The sequence below is a fragment of the Apteryx mantelli genome, chromosome 5, assembly GCF_036417845.1.
Source record: "Apteryx mantelli isolate bAptMan1 chromosome 5, bAptMan1.hap1, whole genome shotgun sequence".
Taxonomy (NCBI): Eukaryota; Metazoa; Chordata; class Aves; order Apterygiformes; family Apterygidae; genus Apteryx; species Apteryx mantelli.
In genome coordinates, this window is record NC_089982.1 from 1,395,754 (window position 1) to 1,420,695 (window position 24,942).

General features: G+C 45.1%; 1 long non-coding RNA gene across 1 annotated transcript in view; it reads right to left on the reverse strand.

Annotated features, from left to right (window-relative positions):
* Positions 1-24,942, reverse strand: part of LOC136992206 (uncharacterized) — a 147,476-nt gene that overhangs the window by 57,939 nt on the left and 64,595 nt on the right. The gene's annotated exons all lie outside the window — the stretch shown is intronic.

The following is a 24,942-nucleotide window of genomic DNA, read 5'->3' on the forward strand; positions in this document are numbered from 1 at the left end:
GAATCCAGGGTTCGCTGCCCAGGTAAGCGTCCCTGCAAGTCACCTTCCACGCTGGTAGGAGTATGAAGCATGTTACGCAGATGCTATTGAATCAGCAACTTGGATGGGAAAACCAAGATTCTGCACTGTTCAATGCCTCTGTTGTGCATGAATTATGCAAAAAAATGGGCAAATTTTTCAAAGATCCTTGAAAGAGTTTTGACATGTGGCATATCTGTGACTCATCAATCTTAGCAGAATCATGATCGGTGGAGTTGGAAGAGACCTCAGGAGGTCCACTAGCCCACCACCGTGTGCAAAGGAAGAATCAGCTAGAGCTAAGAATTTCTGACAGGCGTTTGCTTGACCTGTTCTTAAAGACCTTCCCTGATGGAGGTTCCCTGCCTGCCTGGCAGGCTGCTAAAGTTCTTATCCCCACGTAGGTAAGGGGTCTCCTAACAGCAAACCTTGCTAGAATTTAATACCATCACTTCTCTGGTTTCCACAGGCATGGAGACAGGCTGTTTACTTCCTTAATCTTTGCATCGGCTTTTATCTACTTGAGCAACCTTTATCAAGTCTTCATCTCCCAGTCGTCCCATTTCCTTTCCCCTTCCCCCCCCCCCCCAACACTATTCTCTGCTTTCCTATGGACTTGACACAGTACAGTGAAAGAAATCTAACCATATATCCTGGTTGTTTCAAAATTAATAAAATAATCCATATTTAAAGAATGAATCCCCACTGCTCTGTAATGGACCATACAAACTGCTACTGTCATGTGTTGTTGGGACAACTGTACCCACCGTTCTGGAGGATGCTAATGCTCTGCTGCTTAGTCATTACAACATCACGTCTAAGTACCTGGGTACAAGAGATGGAAACGCTGTCAGATTAGCCAGTGCCTTAGGCACCTCCCTTAGGCTTTGCCAGTATTTTCTGGAGTATCATGTCACCTAATGTGAAGGATAATTTGGCCATATCTTTGTTCTCGCATTCATGTATCTTCTTAGGGGAAATACAAGAATAAAACACAACCCAGAAACAGGCATGAGCATTTCAGTGGCCACTGAAAATCCACAGAAATTTACCCAAACATAGCAGCAGAGGAAAGAAAAGCACAAATGACACAAACCAGGAACATGCAAAAGTCGCCTTGCTCTCTTAAATTAAGCTAGCATTAGGGAAAAACAAATAGTGGTACACTGAATAGGGCTAGTTAAAAACCTTCTAATAAACCATTTATGTTTCCATCTTTTTTAAAGCACATATTTTTATTATATATGTTTTTGATGTTAGAAAACAAATCTAAAGGTTTCGGGTTAAAAACTAATGAAATAAGTTGTTCTTTTCTAGAAAAGAGTTTTGACTTTTCCATTTTGTAAGGCATCCTGACCTCAAGGTCTTGCACCTAGAGCTTCCTAAAGGAAGTCGCCTGGTACAGAAGACCATCTCTTTCAACATTACGAATCTTTATTTTCACTTCCCCCATGCGAACTTCAGCAGTTAGCAAGAAACTTACCTGTTAACAAAGCACCTTTGTTTCAGTCCTACAATGGATTAATTTGGGATCCCAAGTCCTACACCAGACTAGTTAAGATAAATCCCATTCCTGCAAGTCCTACGCAGTCTCTTGCACAGTGTTGTTTCTGCCCAAGGCAACCTGAGCAAATCTATGTTCATGCAGAATCTCTTAGCTCAGCCGTGGTTTAAACCTATAATGGGTCTATTTCTACAGCAGATCCTGAGCCACCTCGAACTCAGCTCAGAGGTAACCCGTACACTTTAACGGAGAGAACGTGGTGAGCCGGCAGCCATCCTACATGAGGCTCAGTCAGCCCAGTCCCCCAACCCAGCCCAGCGCAAGTGATCCAAGGCAGCCAGGACACTGCTTTCCTTAAGCCTGGATCACTTGGACGGGAGGAGGATAGGAAACGACTACGCTTGCATTTGGGCTCCCTTATGCGGGGGAAGGGGGGTGGCAAACTGGTGAAAGAGTGGTGATGAGCAACTACAGCAGGCTGTTGGACGTAGGCGGTATCTTAACTTGACAACAGCTAGAACACCGTGACGATTTTCCTAAGGCGACTACAGCCAGGGATCGCCGCTAAATTAAATTTTCTTTGGACAGTGTGAAGCCATGTAGAAAAGCAGGCCTAACAGATCAGGCCAAATAACCTGCTAATTCCATAATCAATTTCTGATGATGGCTAATATGGAAAAGTATGTACTTTTTTATTGCTACTGAACTTAGTTGTACTAACAGAAATATTTCCTCAAGATCCTCTCTTCTCGCAGCATAAATATTTTTTTGAATTACGCTCACCTGGGAGGGCCCGGAAGACTCTTACTGAGTCATGTAAGGCCTGTTAATACCAGCTAACACCCCAGAACGCTGCCATGTGGATGTTCCCGGAGAACCAATGGGAGCGTACGTAGGGCTGTGCAAATGGGGCAGAAAGTGTCTGGAGCCACAGGCCCGGGAGCACGCGGTCTGTGATGTTAACCTCTCTAACTTGAGTTCAGCAACAGATCAGAGCTATTCTGATAAATTCAGACCAAAGAGACAACCAGCTTGTTGATACACACCCGGAGGTTGTTCTGCTTTAATTAATACCAATGTACAAATTAACTTACCACCGTCAGCTTAGCCAGTAGGAACGTCGTGTGAATGGACATAAATGCGTCTGCACAGGGGGTTTTGTACTGGCCTAATCAACTTGGCTTTTACATCAGTTTTAATTAAATTAGCACACCTTCACTGTGTGGATAATGTGTAACACAGGTGGCTGCTGCAAGTGGTTAAGTTGTAAAAACATGTTCAATAGGCCAGAGTTAAGTGTCTTATGGGCAGAGTACACGGCTTTTTAAATTAGCAGTCGAGATCTAACTTTCAGGAGCAGCCTTCCGTTTTCACTAAAAACAAGCCACAGGGATAAGCACAGGGGGTGGAAGGCAGTATCCGGACACGCCAGGATTGAGTATAGCACTTGCACGCAGTGACTGAGGGATGGGGAATGCTCACTGTCACCACATTCACCCGCTTCTGACCCAGGAGAAGTCATCCAGCAACTGTCACCTACCATTACAACCACCATCGCGTTTTCAGAGCAGTCAGGATCACTTGTAACTGAAGTACAGAGAAAGCCCCGAGGCTGCAAATCATTATTTTAACATGCTGATGGTTCGTGTGACAAAAAAGGAACCTTACCTTCACGTTCTGTGGTGAACAGCTCAATCACACGTTGGAGAGTCCTGTCTCTTTGGCTATACATAAGTGCACACAACCATAAACCTAAATAGCGTTTCTGTATCTATATAAAATACACACACACATATATATATACGTACCCAAGCATCTGTTCAGAGATGTATACACACTGCATAATGTGAAAAGCCTGTAATGTGAAGTGCAGGCTCCCGGCACCGTTGAAGCCATCAGGCCCCACGGGGCCACTGCTAGGCACGAGCGGTGCAAACCGCCTGGGTGTGCTCCCGCGCTGCCCAGGAAATGCAAGGGTGCTAGATTTAGCCTGCGGCGCAGGCACCTTGCAGTACCTCGTGTTCACCGCGGGCTAAGAACACGTCCCTGGCTAGTTACCCGGCTCAGCCAGCTGACCCAGGACAACTTCTTAAGTCACAGCTGCTGGACTATTTCTGATCCCAAGGACAACAAAGCAGCATCAAAGCTCAAGAAATCAAGAATGTTTCTGTTTAGCCCAGGAAGCTCGACAGTGTTGCTCATGGTGAGCAGTGACAAACCAAATGGCACTGTATGCAGCCAGCTACTAGAAGGAATGATATCACACATGGACAAGTGTGCAGATAGCCTCCTGTGTCCATGCAAGGTCCTCCGAAGGAATAAAGATCCTTCCTTTCCTGCATGGGTTGCAAGCACTGTGGGTGACAGCAGACTGTGGCGAGTAGCGTCTAAAAGCCACTATTTTCTCTAGAAGAGCAGGGAGTCGGAAGAGAAGCGATAACAGCCACTGCTCCAACTGACAGCTAAAGGACTGCCACGGACAAGGGAGCGGGCTGTGATTCACCGCTCAGACAACAGGAGAAAATCTCGGCAAGAGCTTCCCTAGAAAGACGGCTTTGGCCAAGCAGCCTCCCGCGGCTTCTAGCGTAACAGGGAGCAATGGCGCCGGAGCCTCTTGCCATCTTTGCAGCACACCGCACAAGGCTTTGCCCTTGCATCAGGCCCAGGAGAAGCAGGCCTGACCCTGGGAGACAGCAGAAATGGCAGCGCGCTCTCCACCTACCTGATGTGACGATGCCGCGCTGCTCTGCGCACACGGCACTGAGCGGGAACGCTCTGATCTCAAGGCATAGGCTGCTGTAGTCGAAGGTAAAGAATCGGGGCTGCAGGGAACACCACCAGGAACCAGCCTTCTCCGCAGAGGCTCAAAGCGTTCGGCACCTTTACCAGTGGGTACTGCTAGCAACAAACCACAGCTCAGGGCATCAGACCGCAGCTGAAGCCCAGGCCCACCTAAGGCAAAACCGGCGCTCCTGCTCAAAGGCCCCTGAGGTTTGGGGATTTAACGTTTCTCCTATTTTGGGAGGACTTAAACAGCATTCGCTGCCCACCCATCACAAATGTGTCATGACCCTTATTCGCCACAAGATTAGGTTTCTGGCCCCTACCCTCTGAATACAGCCACAAAACAGCAGCGGCACAGACCCGCACTGCTTATAGCTCTGAAGATAGTGCTGCTGCAAATGGAAGCCTGGCAGTCCCAGGATGGAGAGTGACAAGTCCTGGTTTTAAACTTTTCTTCCTGTTTTAACTGCCAGGAAGGTCCCAACATACATGTGAAGAGCCAGCCTTGCAGGCAGGCATGCAGCAGAGGTACTGTCCGCTGCAGCTACACCCTGCTAAACCTTCCTCCTTTTTTATCCACCAGTCATTGCCGCTGTGTCAGTCAGAAGGCATTAAGTGCATTTTTATCAAGGGCTTATCCGTTTTCTCTCAATAATTGCTATCATTCTGCTATTTCCTCTCGCCTGTGGGACTAACTTGACCATCTCTGTTGCAAATCAGAAAAGCAGCAGTCATCTGCAATGAGCACTACTCATTTTGCCTTCCAGTTTTCTTCTTCAGGAGGGCACCACAGACAACGAAGGTGGGATTCACCTCACTTCACCTGGGCTCTCTGAATGCGAGAGCTTCTAACCTGTGCTAGTGCCTGCCTTGCTGCTACAGCCGTTGGGAAGAGACAAGCTTCCCCCCGTCTTGGCCACTTCTCCGAGGAGCGGAAGAATCGCCTCTGGTGGTGCAAAGCTCCCTCCACACACAGCACAGGAAGCCTCAGCAGCCAGCCCACATTAAATGCTTAACGCTTGCATGGTGAAATTTAGACGAGAGGACTTCTGTGGAGGTCTTGCTTCTTTAGCAGAAATGTAAGTATAAGGACAAAATATTTTTTCGAGCATTTGCTCAGCTCAGCTCTCTGAGCTTTCCTAAAAAGCGTTTCCTAAAACTCACAAGCACTGCAGATGAGGACTCTCTGATTTCAACTGCACTTGCAGAGGACCAGCAAAATGACCCCAGCCTTATTATAAGCCAGGCCTGGCAAGATGGACAGCAGTAATTATAGTGTAATAAAGTCCATGCAGACACTATTTAACTGGCAGAATTTGCATTTAAATAGAAGTTTTAAAATGAAAATATGTAAGAACCTGAGGGGTGCAATATTCAGTGTGCCCTATGCCGGCAATCTGAAACTGCTTTTCCTAATGTTGCATTGTGTTTCCTTGGTCCACATTTATATGGCAAATTGACCTGCAAAAAATAAGGCTCAGTTTGATACTGAAAGCCTTTCTAAACATTGTGCTTTATAGAGTTTTGTAGCTTTCTGACCCACCGCAATTAGTATGACAAATAACAAATATTTGTTTATAGACATTGGTAGCCAAGATCCCATTACTAGGAACTACTTCTGCTGACTAAGACTGTGGTCTGGAATCCATAAGAAGGTATGTTTTGATTTAAGATGGTTAGATAAATGCATCTTTTCTCCAGCAGTGATAAAAATGCAAGAAAAACATAGTTTGCATGCATGCATATTAACACTTATGAAGATACACATGGACAATTAATCAGTACCAGCTGGTAAGTAGATATGTGGAGACCATATTTCAAATAAGTCTTAAGTTTCTCAAAACAAAAACTAAAACTCAGATCAAAACAAACAAAAATCCACTGACTAAATAGCACAGTTTAGTTTCAAGCCTGCTCATGCATCCTACATTGGAAAGAACCACTACAACGTTATGATGTTTGGATTAGGCTTGAAAAAGAACATGTAAAGGAGCAGCAGCATGCAGAGAGAGATGAAAGCCTGTGCAAGGCATGGGCTGGCACACGGAGTCAGGAGAAGAGAGGGGGAAAAGCCCACCAAGGGCTCGAATCTTTTCTAGTATGTGCTGGTGTGAATGAGGAACGTGAAGGAAACTGGTATGCAACCAGCGTAAGCAAAGCGTTTTGGCGGGGATTGAGAAAAGGAGTGGTGTGGAGGAGAAAGACGTATTCCTTGTACACAGGAGCATGTGTGCGCGTGTGCCTGTCCCTGCACCACTTCTACTTGCACCCCACAGCAGCTTCCTCCACTCCAAAGCCCAGCGCTCTGCTTGGCTAGCACGTAGCCACACCAGCACGAAACCGAAGAAAGGAGAAACTGTGTAAGGCTAAACTTCTGAGAAGAACAAAATCCGAGCGAGTTTTGTAAGCCCTTAATAAAACGGAAAAAGCAGATGGAATCCCCCCTGCAGGGCTGCCCTACCCCGGCACCAAACAGGCAAGGCAGGCAGGCAGCGTGCTCAGCACCACAGCCGGAAAACAATCCCGAAACCGTATGAAGCCGTATGAACTCTCCGGTCCCCGCTTAGGACTGGCAGATTACCGAATAAGCTAGAGATGTGACTTTCATGCAATTACGCGTACCCTCTTCTAGTCAGGCCTTGATCTCATCAAATATTCTACCAGCGCTGCGGCCGCCTGCCCAGCAGTTACGTCAGCCAAGATCGGTCAATCAATCCCCTCAACGGCGCAGCCTGTCAAACTCCATTACTTTGCTGGGCATCAAACCTCATTATGTGATGCTGTCCTCCTTTGGCAGGCAAATTAATGTAGAGGATAACACAGCTTCATGCTATTTTTAGGATTTACAAATTAAAAAATATATGTACACAACAATAAACAGCAAGCTACATTTACCTTGCAATGTTAAGGAGATGTTGACAAAGCTTGCAAGTGAATCAGGTTACATATATCAAAGACAAAGGGACAATTTTAGAATCACCACCATCTATTAAGTGTTCATTAAGTTCATTTTATTTTATCCATTTTACTTTACATTGCACAAACCAGCACAAATAGGAAAAAAGCCACAATAAATGTTTTAGCTTAGGGGAGAGCAATGTTCACTCAAACATCCCCCAAATTACACCCGGTAGGTCATCACAGAGATGACAGATGTTTTATTCTTCAATAGAAAGTCAAAGCCTACCAAGGGAAGAGGGCTGAAGTCATGTATTGCAAGGGCTAGAAGGAACCACTGGGATCATCTATGCTGTCCCCTCCTGTGACCCAGCAAAGAGGGCAGCTCCAAATCAATCCAATCTCACTGCTTGAGAAAAATACCACCATCCTGGACACACCATTCGAGTGATGAATTACCTTCACTGCTGACAAATGCTTCAGATCCAGGCTGAATCTGAGGGTTTTATTCCTTAGTCTACTAGGCTATCTTTAACCTTTATTTGATAAATGCTGAGTTCTTGAGTTCTTTCACTCTTTGGTTGGCTTTCCACAGCTCACGGCTCCTCTGAAAATCCTCCACTTTTCAATCCGTCTCCTGTGGATAATGCTAGGATTCTAGTGGCATTTCCAGCTGGGACCCTTCCCATGACAAGTTGCCCTGACCACCGGAGAAGGAAGAGGGTCTGGTGAACAACCTCCCAGTACTACACAAGTAAAATGTCTGTGCAAGAATGAAGCAAGTCTGACCCCTAGCCCTGTTTCTCTTGAAATGGGTGAGAATTACCTGCATCAAGCCGCGAGAAAAGGTCCAGAGGAGAGGAAGAACACAGATGCAAAGGCAGACTGTGCCAAATGAGGAGGATACAGAGCGGATGGCCAGCCTATCTCCTAATGGGATGTGCACTAGTAGAGGAAGACGTGAACAGACCAAAGGGAATAGTTATGGGATATCCCCTTTATAGGAGAAGTTTGCTTCTAATCTCCTATAGCTAAAGGTTCATCATCCTTTTAAGCCAGGCCATACTGAAGCAGTCACAGCCCAATTCACAATCCACGTTAAGTCCTCAAAGCCATGGCCTACTAAGTTGTGGCACTGCGAATATTGAAGAAGCCACCTTCTAAGCAGGGCAGTGTCCACTACAGATCTTTGAGGAGTCTGCAACTTGCCAGAACAGTTCCCCATCTTTAAACAGATTTGCTTCTGCCCCACACAACCAAAGGGAGTTTCCTGTGCACAGGGGCCTGGCCAACACTCCTCCCCTGGGGCTTCCACAGCCTACTCAGACCTCTCTGCAGCACTTAGGAATTAAATGAATGAGTGCACTAACGCCTACTAGAGTTGCTGCTACAGGGCTTTGCTTGAGGTTATTTTCAAACATAATTCTAGAAAAAACACATTTTAAAGGAAAGCTGAAACTCTGAAATTATCACAGGACCTTCAGAGCTAAAGCCCTGATGATCAGACCCATAGGAACTGGCTCCCCAAATATCTTTATGCATCAGATCTAGGGGTTTAAGTATGAGGCCATAATATTCATGCCTTACTCCAGACCTGCCTGACACGCGGGCTCTCACAGCTCTTGTAGCCCATGCCTCAAATAAAAATGCATGGCAAGCAGATACCTACTTCTGCAGCTATTCCTTCCCGAATCCCCAGAAAGCCTGGTTCATGGCAGGGGACAAACAGACACAGGGTTCATAATTTGCACTGTACATACTCAGGCCTGCAGAAGCTGTTTCCTCATCAGATGCATTACTTCTCACACTGCGCACAGGAGCTACCTTTAGCTCCAAGGCAAACCCCCTGCACCCCAATCCTTCGCCCAGCACAGGCGGGTTGACCTAAGAGTAGCAGAGGCTGATGCCAGCATCTGGGATGCACGGAGAGCTGCCGCCTGAGGGCAGCTTCCCCCCTCTCCGAGCAGCTGCTGCCCGCTCCCTAATCCCCTGACTCAGGAGGCCCCTTCCACCCCAGGCCCTTGGAAACACTTCACAGCAATCTGCTGCGTTTCTGCCTACTGAGACCCTATGCATTTCAAAGGCCAAGTGCACCTACACAGCGTGCCTTTTCCGTAACATGGGACATACTCCCCTGCTGCCCTGAGGTCTATTTGTAGGAACTGCAATTTTCTTTACCTACATGTATCTCTCACTGGCCTGCAGGATCAGACGTCAGACAGGGAAAGCCAATGGCAAATAAATACATCGCCGATGCGTAACTTGTAATGAGCAGCTGAGGACAGAAAGGATTTATGAGAGTGCATGAGTAGGGTTTTTCTGAGTGGCAAGTCCTATTAGCACTCCAGTTCTCCCAGTCTTGCTGTCAGCCTGCAAAATTACCAAACCTATTACTACTTAGGTTTTAATATAATTGCTGGCTTAGTGTGAATTCATATTTTGCAAGGACAATGCATCTTTTATTTCACCTAAAACAGGGCCATTATTTTTTTCTTATACTAAGTGAAAAATTTAAATCACATGTGGCCCAATAACAGACTTGTTCTTATTGGTAAGTTGCTATATAATCTTTCCTGGATTTCCTGGATTAAAGGTATTTTAATTGCTTCTATTAAATTTTAAAAAAAAGAAAGAAAAAAAAGACCTGGATACATTTCAACTAGATGGGATAAATGTGATTCAGAAACGTATGGCTTTGCAGACATGCGCAAGTGTGTGTGAGAGAGAAAGGGCAACACAGAGTAAAAACAAAACATTTAACCTTAACTCTGTTGATACTATCAGGAGCTCTCCTATGCTCTGATAGCTACGTTTTCATAAGCTTCACATTGAGCATTTTGCCCATTTTGATAGCTCATTCCTAGTCTGAAAATGTTTTCTCTAACAAGTTTTGGATCCTCCAAGAGATTAGAATGATGTAAGTTAAAAGAGAGACTAGTGCTTTTCTTCCCTTCAGATAGAGAGATGTAAATGCAAAAGGGCTTTAAAGGTCTTTGTCCAAATCAGCTTTTTTTCCCCACCTGTTCTAGGAGAATCAGTCATGTCTTTGCAAATCCCACTTCCATTAACCTTTCAAGTACTGCTGACATTCTTGTACAGTAAGTCTCTAGCACCATATGTCAAGAACCAGCTGACATATCCTTTAAAAGTCTCTCTTCCTGTATATCTTGACTCTTCTGGCTGGTTCGCAGGTCAGATGTTTGGAAATATTAAGCCAAAGCCTAATTCACAACCTCAAAATTAATTCCCAGACTGAAACGATTGCTTTCTATCTTACTAACCCCATCCACCTCTCAGTGCTCAAAGGTTAGAGAGCAGAGGTAATTTTTGTAAAAGCAATAATAATGTAAAACTGATGTGAGAGCCAGAACGTTACCTGTGTTAAGTATGAACAACGCTGGAGGATGGGATGCATCTTTAGCTTCGTCAGAGCACTGCAGTATTTTAGGCCGTGGTTAAATGGTCGCTTTAACCTGGCAGAAGTCCATGCTGCTACCGAGAAGGGCTCGGTGCCTTCCCTTCCCTGCGCCAGCTGCTCATCCCTGCTCTTCGGCCTTATGCGGCGGCTCGCGGGAACTGGTCCAGCTGACAGCTAACCACCAGCAGGGCTGGCACGGGAAGCTGCTGGGGGCGGCAGGCAGATGGAGCTGCTGCTTGCGGTGGCACGGGGGGTATATGCTTAGCTGAAGGACTGCGTAACTGCATCTCCTCTGCTATGCATGCATGCTTCACGGCAGCACCCACGTGTAGAAACAGTCTTTGCTCCAACCAGTTCACCTCCATAGGAAAGCAAACTCGCAGCAAAGTGGAAGAGAAGCACACGTAGGGCCCGGCTCAGGCGAGCGCCTCTAACCAGGACGAGCAGGACGGGCAGAGACGAAGCACGGCTTGCTGCGAAGCGGCTGGCACACCGTCTTGTTCTACACCTGCTCTGCTTGAGAGACGGGCTTAAGGGACGAACGCTCCAGAATGACATACTCGAGAAAGAAATTATTCCTGCTAATAACATTATAAGACGGTACCTTCCTGCATGCATTTTACCATTTCTATGTGGTTTACAGCTTGCAGTATGTAGAAAGTATGTTATCTGTCCAGGGTGTTTTATCTGGAAGTGAGGCTTTCTGAACTGAGGTAGCAATACAGGGACCCGGGTTTAATTTGCCTGTGCCTTGCAAAACTTTACTTTGCACACAGAACTTTGGCTTTGCTAGCAGGAGCAGAAACACAGCCTGGTGGTTATCTGCTTAAAGTTTTTCTTGCTGATGTTAAATATCAGTATTTTTTACATTCTGGTGCTGACTTACAGGAGAGATGCTCATCTTCCATATATTGATATTACAGAGGCAAAATTCCATTTTCTACATCATTATAAATACGATCAAAATTAACCCGGTGTTTCTGAAGTAGGAACATTCTTCCCAATTGCTTTAAACATCTTGACTATGATCACAAGCAAAAGTAGAAACAAGACGGGAAACCCTACAACAGGTACAAAGGAAAAGCTCACTGAAGTGAACCTGGTCACACGAGTCACAGAGGAATTCAAAGGCAGCAGATCACAGCGGTAAAAGACACTCAGTGGTAAAAGGGCAAAAATAAACATGGCAGCGATTAGACAAAATTTGCTGGAATTTCTAATCCTGTTTTCTTCCTTCACTGCAAAAAATAAAAGAGCAATTTATACAAGCAACTATTTCATAAGCTGTGTTTAAGACTGATCAGTTTGGTATGGGTCAGACACGCTGTATATTTGTAAGCCCTTGACAGGACTCTAGCTTTGCCTTTAAGAAAGTGAAAATGTTTTGGTGTCTGCTAGGAGCAAACATAACACCTTTACGTATTAAAAGAAACACAGCTGTAGAAGATGGAAAAAAGATTATGTAAAATCATGCTGCTGTGCTCTCCTGAATCATTCTGTTCATATAATCAGGAGTAGGACACGGACGACAGGACTTAGTATCCAGTAAGACCAATTAAAACAAAATTATGAATGTTTTTAATTCCCATACATTAATACTTCGGAGCATTAGAGGTATTAAGAAGCGTCAGGGGAATCCACGTCTCCTTTGGACACAAGCAAGCGGAGCGACCACAGAGGCGTGCTAGCTAGCCTTCTGCACGGCTCCTTGGGGAAGGGTAAAAACTGAGGATCCTACACACGGAGGTTCCTGCCCCAACCGTTTGCCGTGCACGACGCTGCGCTATCTTGCTTGCCTGCATTCTAACTGTTTTCCACCCAAGGATATTCCTTTATCATTTTACTTAATATATGAGCTCCTACTGCAAAAAAAGAAGCCATCGCATTCCTAATCTCACTGAAGCTACAGGTATTAAATCCTTTACAGCGCTGAGCAATAATGAAAAATGACTGTTTTCTGATACGGGTTGAATGTGTGTAATATGGGTAGACCGTGCCCCAGTTTTTATTACTTAGTGGGACTTTTGTGATTGCCCAGACTCCATGGTGTCACTATCATCAAACGACAGATACAACGCAAGCGAAGTAAGAAAGCAGCAAATGAGCCATTTTTACCGAATAAACCCAAATAAACCTAGACGCCTCACACGGCAGCCACCTCCACCTCGATGCTCTTACAGGCCCACCAGGAGCAAAGAGGCGTAGCAGGGCCTGCCCGTATTACAGCACTATTTTCTGGGCAGCTGCTGGGAACCAAAGCACCCAAGCGGCACGTGCCTGGCGCAGGACCAAAGCAGCGTACACAGACGTACACGTTGTAAAGACACTTTTGCATCCCGTTTTTGTTGCATGTTCTAAACTGAAGTCTCTCTTCTGGGGTTTTAGGCATAACCCGTATGTCTGAGATAACCAAAAGTATAGGTCTCTGAGTGTTTTTTAGAAGAAAATAAAAATGCAATAACAACCTTTAATTCACCTTCAATAGCCGAGGAGGAATAGCAGGTAAATAAAAACCTCCAGGAGAAGATCTCTGGAGCATATTACAGATAATAGAGGTTAAACTGCCTAGCATTTTTAGAGGATTCTCATTCTGAATCGAAAATAGTGAACAGAGGTCACACAAACAAGCACAGGGCAAAATAATTTCTAAGCCGGTCCTACCAGAGGCACCAGTTATGATCAAGCAGAGGAGCTTTACACACTGCCCCCCAGGAGGATGCTCTAGTTTGAAAGTCCCTAAGTAAAAACAGCGGACAGAAATAAAGGGCCTTTTTAAAGCAAAAGTAGTAAGGCTATTTTAATAACAAAGGAGAAGTCTTTAAAAAAAAAAAAAAAAAAAAAAAGGCACAGGACCCAGTGTGGCACCGGGGAACACCTCCACAGAGACAGCGCCCTCCTCTTCTCCCACCAGCCTGCGGCACCCCTGGATTGCCTGCCGCTGATTTGGCTGGGCAACGCTGGATCGTAACCAAAACCAGCTGAGAGCGGAAAGGATTCAGGAGCTCAGACATCCTCCCACAGATGCCCTGGGTGGAAAACTGATGGTTTTACCATGCCGGTCTCCAACCCAAACATTGTATGCATTCATACCGCCAGCATAACACAGAGATAGCGACACCTGAGCAAGGCAGAACAGAGGGATCTGCCACGGGTGATCCTCTGCAACCAGAGCAGGCCACGGCTACGTTCTGCATTGGTGCCGCTCCGCTTCAGCCGTGGTATCGCCTGTAACTTGGCTTCTTTGCCAGGCTGCTTTCCTGGATCGCAGACTTCAGCCCTGCCGCAGGGAGACCCTTTAGCCCGGCCGGCTGCAGGGCCGTTTTCCCCTCGCCCTGTGCACGCACCCCTGAGGCAACCAGCACTCTGGGGCAAGGATTCTCCTGAGCTGTGTGAACACCATTTACCGCAGGCAGAATTGGGCCCCACAGTAACCACCAACACAGACAGCCATCTGTAGATAATCCATCACTGCACTGACTACTGAGTATCGTATCTTGCAGGAGACAGTTTTTGCATAGTAGATGGTTTCTTTTTCTTAGAAAATGCAGCTAGAAATACAGAGGAAAAATGAGTGGATTTTCTCCTCTCTGTTTTTATCAGGTCCCTTTCCTAAGCACAATCTTTAGCCGCGGGTTTTTCATTGCTGCTTTTTGCAGCAGCCGCTGACCTTGGTGTCTGGCCATTTCTGGGCTGGCTGGCAAGAAGCGTCCGAGCACTCGCTGTTGTCAGCGCATTAGGGAAACAGAAGTTGTCCCTTCCAGCAAGATCAGTCAACAGAGGCTGAAGGAGTTATACCAGACCTGCGCCCTTAGAGAGCTAAGGAATGTCATCAGCTTTCAAATACGACCTCCTGTGGCAATTTTCCAGGTCATCAATTTTATCAGAGATCACATATTTTTTGTTATGTATTTCATTACCTCCTTGGAGGCCTGCAGCAGCAGCTTCATTGCTTTTAATTCCACTTTCTGCAGCACTTCTTCTGGCATTTAAACCAGACAGAGATGGTTTAACCTTTGGTGATTCTTCCTGGCACACAGTTTGGGTAGCTGTTACCTAAGCTGATGTCAAACGTGTTCACAGTGTTCTTCCTTAGCCATGATTACCACTTCATCACCACAGCGGAAAGCTCTGGTCCGGACTCATCTGCCTAATAAGCATTTCACATGTCTGCATCTGAAATACCCATCTAAAACAGATGTCTAAAAAAAGTCAGATAAATAGGGCTCAGGAATTTTTTGCTTGTCTCTACCAACTGCAAAAGGAGTCAATACGAAGACCTCTGCGATGTAGTTGTTGGTAGGTGATGACTCCCACCCCTCGATTACAGCCCTGAGGAAGGTCAGATACTTGCCTTTCACCTCAGCCCAGCCAGAAAACAAGAACAACCCGAGGCAGAAAAATACTGCCAGATGTCTTCAACGGGAGCATGAAGATGATTCACTGATGAAACAGAAAAATGCTTAAGCATCTTAAAAGAAAGCTATCCACCTCTCACTCTCTGTTATGGTCGCTGATATTAATTGACCTTTATATGAAAAGCGAGAAGTGTTGCAGAAGCTAACACCACAACTTTAAGAAAAACTCTTTAAAGAAAATTTTTGGTGACATCTGCTCTTCTGGTGCAGGCGCCAGCTTTGGCAGGGATGGCAGGAAGGAGGACAACGGACTGCTCTCCTAGATCTCTGTGCAGCAGCTGGCCGTCACCTATCTCTCATTCTAGGGATGCAGAGTCAATCCAGAGGACTGACGGCCCGTGCTGCCTCTGCCCCAGCCTGACGGGCTTCAGTTTGTCCTTCAAAGCGGGAGGTAACATAGCCGAACCTCGTGATCACCGAGACAAATATTTGAGTGAGTAACCTCCGGCTTTCCGCCCCGCAGCATGGTGTCCAGAACGAGCTGGTGGGAGCAGTAACCATGCTGCAAATTCACTGAACTCCTTGCCCAGCAGCTCCGCAGACAGACAAGCCCTAAATGAAGACAAATCTGCTTCAGTATTTTACCCGGGTGCCCTCAAAGTTATGATTTGTAAGCTTTTCTTTTATTTTTAGTAAATGGAAGACAAAGTATCGATCCCTCCTTCCTCAGGAATTAGTGTTTGTGCTGCTCAAGGTACTGAATTCAGCGGGTTTGAACTGCTGAGAAACGCAGAGAAACCATTAATACCATGAATATAAAAGTAAGCTAATGGTTTCATTATAATCCACATACACACATAAAACTAGAATTTAACCTAGCACTTCTCATCCAGAAGCAAGCAGTTTAGTTTATAGCACCCCATTCATTCTAATCGCAAGCTTACAAAATAATCTCTTTTTCTCCCTGCTGGGATACAGAATACAAAAATGTGACCGATACCTATGGGATTTTGTCTCAAGAAGTTAACGTTCCCCTCAAACACAGTCTTTGCAAAGCTTATGAAGAGCATTTTTTCAAGTCCAGTAGGACGCTGGGGTTCTCTCAAAACGCAAGAGAAAGGAGCACTAAGGCACATCATAAGCTAGTCATCCCAGTATCTCTGACTGAAACAAGTCTCTCAGTCTGATATTTTTCATAATACAGTTTCAAATTCACATCCAAAGAAATTAGTTTCAAATTACAATTTCAATTAATATCATGGCTCATCTTGTCTTATCTGTGCCTTCTAAGTGTTCCAGGACTTAAAGCCAACAATAACAAATGAGAATATAGAAGAATAAGACTAGTAATTATCATCTCATAACCCTCACTTCTGTCCTTAGTACCTTAATGGGACTTGTACTGAAGGAAATAGATCACAGCAGACCTAGAGGATATCAGCACTGACAACTCCACCACTTTTCGTTATTAAAAGCATATTTGGCAAGACAAACTTGACTGCATTTTTGGACAGAATTACTAAATTTGGAAAAGCAGAAACCAGAAGAATTTGCTGTACATGTTAAACTATAGTGCAGTATCTCAAAAAAAACCCCAAACAAATGAAAAAAAAAACAAAAAAAACCCCCAAATGCTTCTGTCCCCACCGGGACTTGAACTGCTGTGTGGCTTTTTGAAAGCTCCCTGAAGAACTGTATGGTAATGAAAGGCAGGATAAAAAGCTGGAGGAGAGGTTTCCAGCAGGATCTGCAGCCAGGAATCAGAGGTAAATAAGCAATCCTATTAATGATGAGAAATATTCATAAAACGCTGCATTCACTCAGTTAGATCTCCACTGCATGCATCTTCTGCTTGTTTAGTGCCTGTCTTTATAAATCTGATTACTCGTTTTTCTGTGCCTCAGTGTCCCGCTTGCAGAACGGTTAGCACAACATCTCCCTCTGGCTCATGGCTGCCTATGCACACCATAAACTTCCCAGTGAAGACTCTCTGTTCTAAGGTGCACGAGCTCACCAGCTAGGACGCTGGGTTTTGTGCAAGTCTATCTGTAAAAGGAACCATTATCCCAATCAAATGGTGGGAAGAAAGAGTTATCTTGCATTTTTTCATCAACCTGGACTTATCAGACTCACAAAGGTTAAGTTCCAGTGGCTCATCTACACTGATGTCCGACATAACACTACCCAAGGAACTGAACTTAAATTGTCCTTCATTTATTTTGGTCAGTTTTTCAACAGAACAGAGGCAGTTCCTCACCCCTGAATCCTGAGCCATCAAGCCTGGCGGCGCTGGAGCCTCCAGCCAACAACCTCTGCACTGAAGAGCGTTAAACAAGCCCGACCGTCTAAGAAGAAACAGATTGTACACAGCACTGCAGACTAAACCACATAATATGTAAAAGGATTCAAGAGCGGTTAAAGCTCCACAGGTCGTAAAGACTTATATTTTGCAGGAATCAAGGGCGTATAAAGATTATGTGTTAGGAGAAAAGTAATACATCATACACAAACTAGAGCCCCAAAAAAGAAAATGGAACCGTGCTGCAGGGTCAGACTAAAAAGTCTTTCCATCCATCCCATTATTATTATCACATATTAGAGCGTGCCGAGGTGCAAACGTGTACTGTAGCTCTTCATCTGATTCAATCTTATTACTAGCTATAAAAGTCTGCTTCTACCTGATTACCTAAATTGTAAAAAACTAGCACAGAAAGCCACTGAGAGCAGCAGAGAAAATAAAAGATTTTTTTCCTTGCTACTGCCTGTTAGGAAACATCTCCTCTTCAAAATAGCCACCATCTTATCTCCATATGTACCGAATTTATTACTCCTGCAGGCCACCTGCTGAATTTCTCTCCTCCTTTAGCCTCCTCCTGCTGGGGACTTAATCCCACGGTCCTGTGTTGCTTTTTTACAAGGATCATTCATCTAAACTAGCGGATACTCAGGACTAAAGACTGGCAAGAAAAAAGGGAACAATCTTGAAATGTGTTTGGTAGTAGCTGGATGTCAAGTTCTTAACATCTTGCAGCGGGTTTTTGGGCCTTTGCAAATCCCATCCAAAGCGTGCGCCTGAGAGGTGTTCAAAAGGCTACGGGGACAAGGGAGCACCCGCGATCTGTACCTGCAGAATACCCCTGCTCATGCTGCGATCCCAGAACAGCAAGCACATGCTCCGAACCGGCAAAGAGTCAGCCGCTCCCTCTGCGCGTGCAGCTCCCGATGTAAAAAGCTCTCGTTAAGAGTGAGTAGATTGCATCCCAGATTGCAATTCCCTCGGAAAACATGACCAAGGTTTTTGCACTTGTCATTCAGAGTTTGGAAATAAATTTGTTACAGAGTTCAATACAGCCAAAGGAAGGGCTCACACGTAACCAGAAGAGAGCATAATACCACAAACAGAAACTATTTTTAGTCTAGACTCCTGGAGGAAATCTGCAGTAAAAATATAATTATTCTCTGATATAAGTCACATCAGATGAAGTTGCTAGAATTTACTTCAGCGGTCATTAGGCAGGGGAAATCCCCAAGCAATTGCACTCTGTCTGCCGGCCAGCCTCAGAAGAGAGGTTGGCAAGAGAGCAAGCTAGAGACGGGCTCAGAGCATCCAAGAGCACATCTGCCACAGCAAAGGCTTCCATTAGTCCACGTGCCAGCTACTACTGTACCAAGTCCAAGGCTGCCCTGCTAGCAGTGTCCCACAGCTGACGGATCCTGTAATTCCTGCAAACTCCAAGTGTATGCAGCTATTTCCTCCTGCTGTCCGTGAGTGGACTCCTGCCGCAGCAGCATTCACCTTTTCAAACAGAAGAAGGAAGAGGATATGCAGGGAGAGCTCGCTAGCCAAAGTGCTGCTGCGCAAGCATAGCTGTTTTCCTTTAACAGTAGTGAGGAATACAAAGCAAATATTCAACAAAAAGCTCTGTGAAAAATGCTTAAGTAAAAATTACCATTATTGAACAATTTTTAGTCAATGATGAGGCTGCTTGCCCAATTTACTGCCTGTATGATTGCTATCACTGTCACATGAAAGGCAATTGGGGGACAGCCCAATACTGTGTGTTCACACCCCCTGTACCCAAGGGTGCTCGGGGAGGCATGACACCAGCCAGAAGCTTACAGCGACCGATACAAAGCAAGATGGGTGTAATAACTCCTTGTATTGTCTATAAAAATGGAAATGTATCAGAAGGCATTTTGTAAACACACCGAGGCCCATGCATTATTTAGCAGCTGGCTAACCCTGCTCGACAGCAGAGCTCTGGCAAGAGTTGCTGCACGCGGGAAACTTCACTTGGCACTTGACAGAACCATTGCAATCTCATAAATAAATTAGGTATGTTCTAGAGGTCTGGCATTTGCCTGCGCTCTACAGTAGCTTAATATTTAGGACAGTCTCACAGTTAACATTAAACTGTTGCTGCCACAGGGATGCTTTGAGAAATGATCCAGTTTGGATATTGTACCGTCCAACCTTTGCAGGAATTTTTTGCCTTTCATTGCTGTTTCCATATTCCTTAATTAGCACCAGTAGGTAGAGAGGCACAGTATTTTCAGTAAGGAAGGAAAGGACGCAATGTCATAAAGAACAGGACTCATTCCTCCAAGGTACTCAGTCCTCGGGTGCCTCAGCAGCACAGGCGAACTGAAAGCCTTACTGGAAGTGCTCAGCAGTCTGTAGGATGGGGCTCTGCACGCTAGTAGAAAGGAAGCAACACATACCATACAAGCGAGTTGCAGCACAGACCCCACATACAGGCCAAAACATCCCTCAAAATCCCATCTTTCAGAGCTGGTCTCCTGTGGGTCAGCTGCCTGCCTGGAGAAAGCTATGATGCAGTTGACTCTGTGTTATCACATCTGCAATTTGATAACCAAGATGAGGAGGAGAGGGAGCGAAGGAGCTTACCCTCCGCTTCTGTGCCACAGTAAATCCCACCTGCTTTTAGAGGGGCCAAGGTGAGAATTCCAGGTGTGCCCCTCAGTTCTGGCACATCAGTCTCTCACCATCTCAAAGAGCATCTTTGCATGCCCGTGAACGGCACCATCCACGACTATTTACCCAACGGATCTGAAGGCCCTCTGCTCGGATCCAGGTCACTGCTACAAGTTCGCTGGCAGAACTCCCCCCCTCACCTCCTGTGCCAAGCAGCTCTGCGTCTATGCAAGCAGAGAGTTTTCCCTGCAGGAGTTTACTGATCTTCAAGTAAAAGCAACTCACGTCTTATGCTGTAACAGAGCAGCCCCCAGTCCACTTTGTGAAACATCAGCTGTCAGTTTAAATGGTTTGTTTTGATCAAACTAATGCAAAATAGAAGCTTTCATTAACGGATCCATCAGCTTCCCTACTGTTCCAGTGATTAGATATTGAGCTCTCAGGGTATTATTAGAACCCACTTTTATTTCAAAGCATTAGACAGTTAATTTGGGGGTTGTGATTTTTGCAAAGAGATTGAGTCCAGCTTTTTCCAAAAGCAAAGAGACGAAGAATTCCCTGCATTCACGGAACACCAGCAAAAGGAGGCAATATTAAAAACTCAACAAAATTTCTTTCCTGCAACTCTGTTCGGATGAAAATACTTGGAAAGCACAATGAAGATATGAATAGATAGAGGGAAGATCCTTTTGTTTTTACAAAAGAGCATCCATCACCTAAACACTGTGGTAGCAAGCGTTGTTTTGGGAAAGGGAAGAGCTAGCTCTGTTTTGAGTTCAGTTCCAGACTTTTTCACAGCCTCTATGCTCTCAGTAGATAGACAGGCAAGAATATTCACAGGCAGAAAAGAGGAAGGACTGAAAAAGCTATTCACTGGTGCTTGCTACCCATTCATGGAAAGGCACATATAGAAAACCAGCCTCCGCTTCCTTCTCTTCTACAAAGAAAAAGACATCCCTCCTGCCACAGCAAGGCGCTACTGGAGTGGAGATGGTTGCTAACCTTGCCAAGGATCAAATGCACCAGACAGTAAACAAGAAGAAACACGCCGTAAGTGAGACTGGGAGATGGAGTACCTCACCTGCACCTTCCATGATACCCTCCAGTAACTGGAATCCACACCAAGCAGTATGACGTAGCACCGACCTAGAACAAAATTCTGATTAAAATGCTCTGGTTTCTGATGATTAACCTGAAAAGAAGTGTTTCACCACGATTCACCGACTGTGAGAGGCTGCTCACGGTCACCTCTAGTTTAGAGAGATATAACTCAGTGCCATATTTGGGTTAATATTCTGTGAGGATCCTCCCCATTTTTTTCTGCGACTTTTTGTTCTGACTACAGAGGAAAGGTTCAGGGCTAAGCACCTAAGTCCAGCAAGCTTCCATACAGCAGACTTGAGAATAAGAAGCGATTTTCCAGTTAACGGCATTCCTAAATAATTGGTCAAGCTTTCAGATCTCTAAGGTGTCTAAAGGTCCCTAGGTCCATCATTAAGTTCTTCATTTAAAGCAGTTTGATTTAGGACACTAAGGATTCCCGTTGACTTACAGTGGAAAAAGAAAGGTGCTGTAGGACTTCACCGGATTCAGACATCTGGCCTTAGCTTCAAAGTGTTGCTCCAGAAGGAGTTCCTCTTTCCTCAGATGAAAGTCATGATCCTGGAAAAGCTCTTCCAGCTCACCAGCTGATGGGGGAGAAGCACCATCCCCTAGTGAGCCAGGACGGATGGGTGCTTTGGAGATATCTGGGGTTTTCTCGTAAATCTGAAGTTTTATCAAAACTGGAGTTGAGCCTTTTTACGCTCACTTATGAGTTGGAAAGTAATCCTTCCACCTGCTGAGCACAGCGGAGTTATTTTTTCCAAGACCTTCAGAGATTCATTTTTTCATGGACTGTTTTAAGTGTTACGCCACAAAGCCACGCTAGCACTGGCCTGTGTCAATATTTTAGATCTTCCCTGTGAAGATAATGGCTAAGCATCTTAAAAATACTTCCTGCTCTCTTTCACAGCAAATATAAAGCTTTCTTCTATTCAAATACACTCTTAACAAAATCAGAATAAGCTCTTTAAAAGTGTCTTCCCTTTTCTTTTGGCCTTTACAGACTTCTGCTCATTATGCAGTTTGTACTGTATTGTACGTTTCTGCCTTGCCTACTACAAAAAGACTAAAGCTGGCTCCCCATTCTTCACCAGTTACTGCTACTTTCTCCTCCATTTTTGAAGCTTCTCTAATGCCATTAAGCAACAAGACTGACCATGTATTTAAAGTGCAAGGGATAATCTAATTAAATATTCCAATTCTTCAAACGATTTCTGGGCTACTAGTTGAGCTCCACAGCTTTTGATAAAACACTCAGAGTGGACTATAAGTTCTTTAGCTTGAAAAATCTGTTCTACTGAGTCAACAGATTTGTTTTCCCTGGTAGTCATAAGCTGTAAAGGGAGGGAGAAATGTTAAACAAGTATCCTAACGCGTTTCTGGTGCAATGTCACGCTGCACCAGATACGTAATTTGGGCACAACAGTTTAATTTCAATCACCCGCATCAGTTTGCACCTGGAGAGGCGTAGTGAAATCAAAGGCAGTATTTTTTTCATCAGCTTCCTACAAGCTCTGGATGGGTACAAACCACAGAGCCTAATTTTTTATTCATCTTTTGGGACAAGGAGGAGAGTGGTGAGCTCTTCGCCCCTTCATGCCCTTGGTAGAAAGAAAGGTCCTTTTTCAGCGCTCGGACTGCCTCTTTTCTGATACCTGGGGGTGTCTGTGGAAGGAAGGAGGCTGTGCTCAGCTGTCCTCCTTTCTCTTTGCGGTACTCCTCTCCTTCTAGAAAGTACACTGCTGTCCCTCAACCTGCCCAAACAGGGCCAATGGCAACATGCACGCTTTCAGCAGACAACAGATACACTGCCAGTTGAAAGGAACCATATTTAAACAGGCTTCCTCTTGAAATACAATCTAGTGTGAAAGTAGCCAATTAAAAAAAAAACAAAAAAAAAAACACCAACACACAGGATGCCCTTTTCCTCTTATTTTCTTCTCCTGTCTCTCAGTTCTTCTGTGCAGCACTTTTAGGTGACAAATACCTTTATAAGATGACCCTTGTCTCACCAATTACATGGCCTAGTATCAACTGCCGGTCTAGTTCAATGACCGGAATTTGTCCTTTGGCCCCTGCAATGTGGATTTCCTGAGCTGCCCCACAGCTCCCCACGTATCTTAGAAAAACCCCCAAACCCAAGTGAAGAGAGTGCACGAAGAAGCCTCAGTCCTGGAGCAGTGGAAGGAGACATAGTACGTGGACGTTCTGGGCTATAAATACAGGAGAGAAAGTGCCTAAGAGAGTGAAGTGCATAATACTCCAACAAGATTGTGAAGGGCAGGGGGGCGGCAGGAGAGAGAAAGCACTGGCTCATGGACATTCAGAGAACAGGAGCTCAAAAGGTCAGGTCTTAAGCTGAAATTGCAGCTTGCGAATGGGTGACACAGTTTTCAAAAGGGTGGAGCACTGAGGATCTCCTGTTGCCATGATGCAGACACACAGCGTGCTCATCGTTGGAAAGCCAGGAAAGCACTGCAGACTCAGGAACCTAACTTCATGTTCCTGTTTTCAAAACCTTGGGTTTAATAAATATCTACTTGTTGCTATAGAAAGTTCATGAAAATGGGGCTAGTGTGACAACTCAAGATGTTTTCTCTCTACTCCGCATCCCCCTAAAGGGAAGGAATAAAAAATTAAATAGCGAAACCAGAAAAGTCTGAAATATGGTTTAGATATTCTCAGCACTTATCCAAATCTTTGAGACCCACAGTATCCTTTGAGGTTCGCTCATCTCATAGACACAGTGTGTAATCTCTGAGTGGCAGCTCTGCAAATAACTAACCTTCTCAGCCTGTCAGGACTTCTGGCAGGATTTGCTATGAGGCAGGATTGTAAGATAAATACTGTTGTGACATTCAAAACTGCAAAGGGTTTAGAAAAATCATTGTGCTTTACCACGTGCCAGATGCAGAAGCACAGAGAGACCACATGGAAATTGTTTAGTCAATTGTTCCTTCAAATGTGTACATCCATTCCAGATCTATAATCGTAAGTGTACCCTGAAATTCAAAACAGAGACAGAGTAGCAGTGATGACACTGTATGTTCATCTGATCAAAGCGTCCACTGTTGCACTTCATTAAACTTCAAATGCACAGTTACAACGAGCTAAAGAAAAGTATTATTCTTTTTCTGATCATAGAGTATGCACTTGGCTGTCTCTTTCCTTAATGACATGGCTATTCAAATGTAAAAATATTTATCTACTTTCAGGATTTTACGATAATGTCTGTTGGCCTCAGCAGCTCCTCAGGGAGGAGGATGCACGCTTTCTCCAAGACCGGCGTGGTTGGCATACGGCTGTGGAGTGGTGCACACCTTGCGCCAGCCACAATGCTCTTCACAAACAAGATTGTTCCTTGCTCCTGCAGGGAGGTACTGAAGAGACGTGTGACTTCTCAGCCTCAAGGCAAAGCAGCTGGGAAGAAGCAGAGGTGGAAGAAGGAGCTGAGGGAAGAGCTCTGGAAAGCCAGGCTCAATGCAACTGCTGCCACTGTAGTAGGAGAACAGAGGTACAGGGGGCTATGGCTACTTTGGGGAGGAACTGATGATTGACTCTGGACCACAAGTGGCTGCTAAATCATCTAGCTCATCTCTCTCCTCCAGAGGAGCAGCAAGTTGGCCTGAGCAGAAAAGAAAGTGGTCTTATAGCTATTTTGCCACCAACAGCATCTTGGTGCCCTAGCCAGATGTCTTCTGGCTCATGCAGAGCATGAGCCCTGCGTGAATACACAAGTATACCTTCTGATGTCACCCAAAGCTACGGCACAGAGCACAGCACAGCAAACTACCTGAAGTATTAGTCCAAGACAAGGCTTCCATCACAAGGTGCATGTGTGTGGTTTAAAAGAAAGTCACTGAACTCAAAACACATTTATGAGAAGTCTTTTTCTCCCCATTCCCATCAAGACAGAGCCAGATCC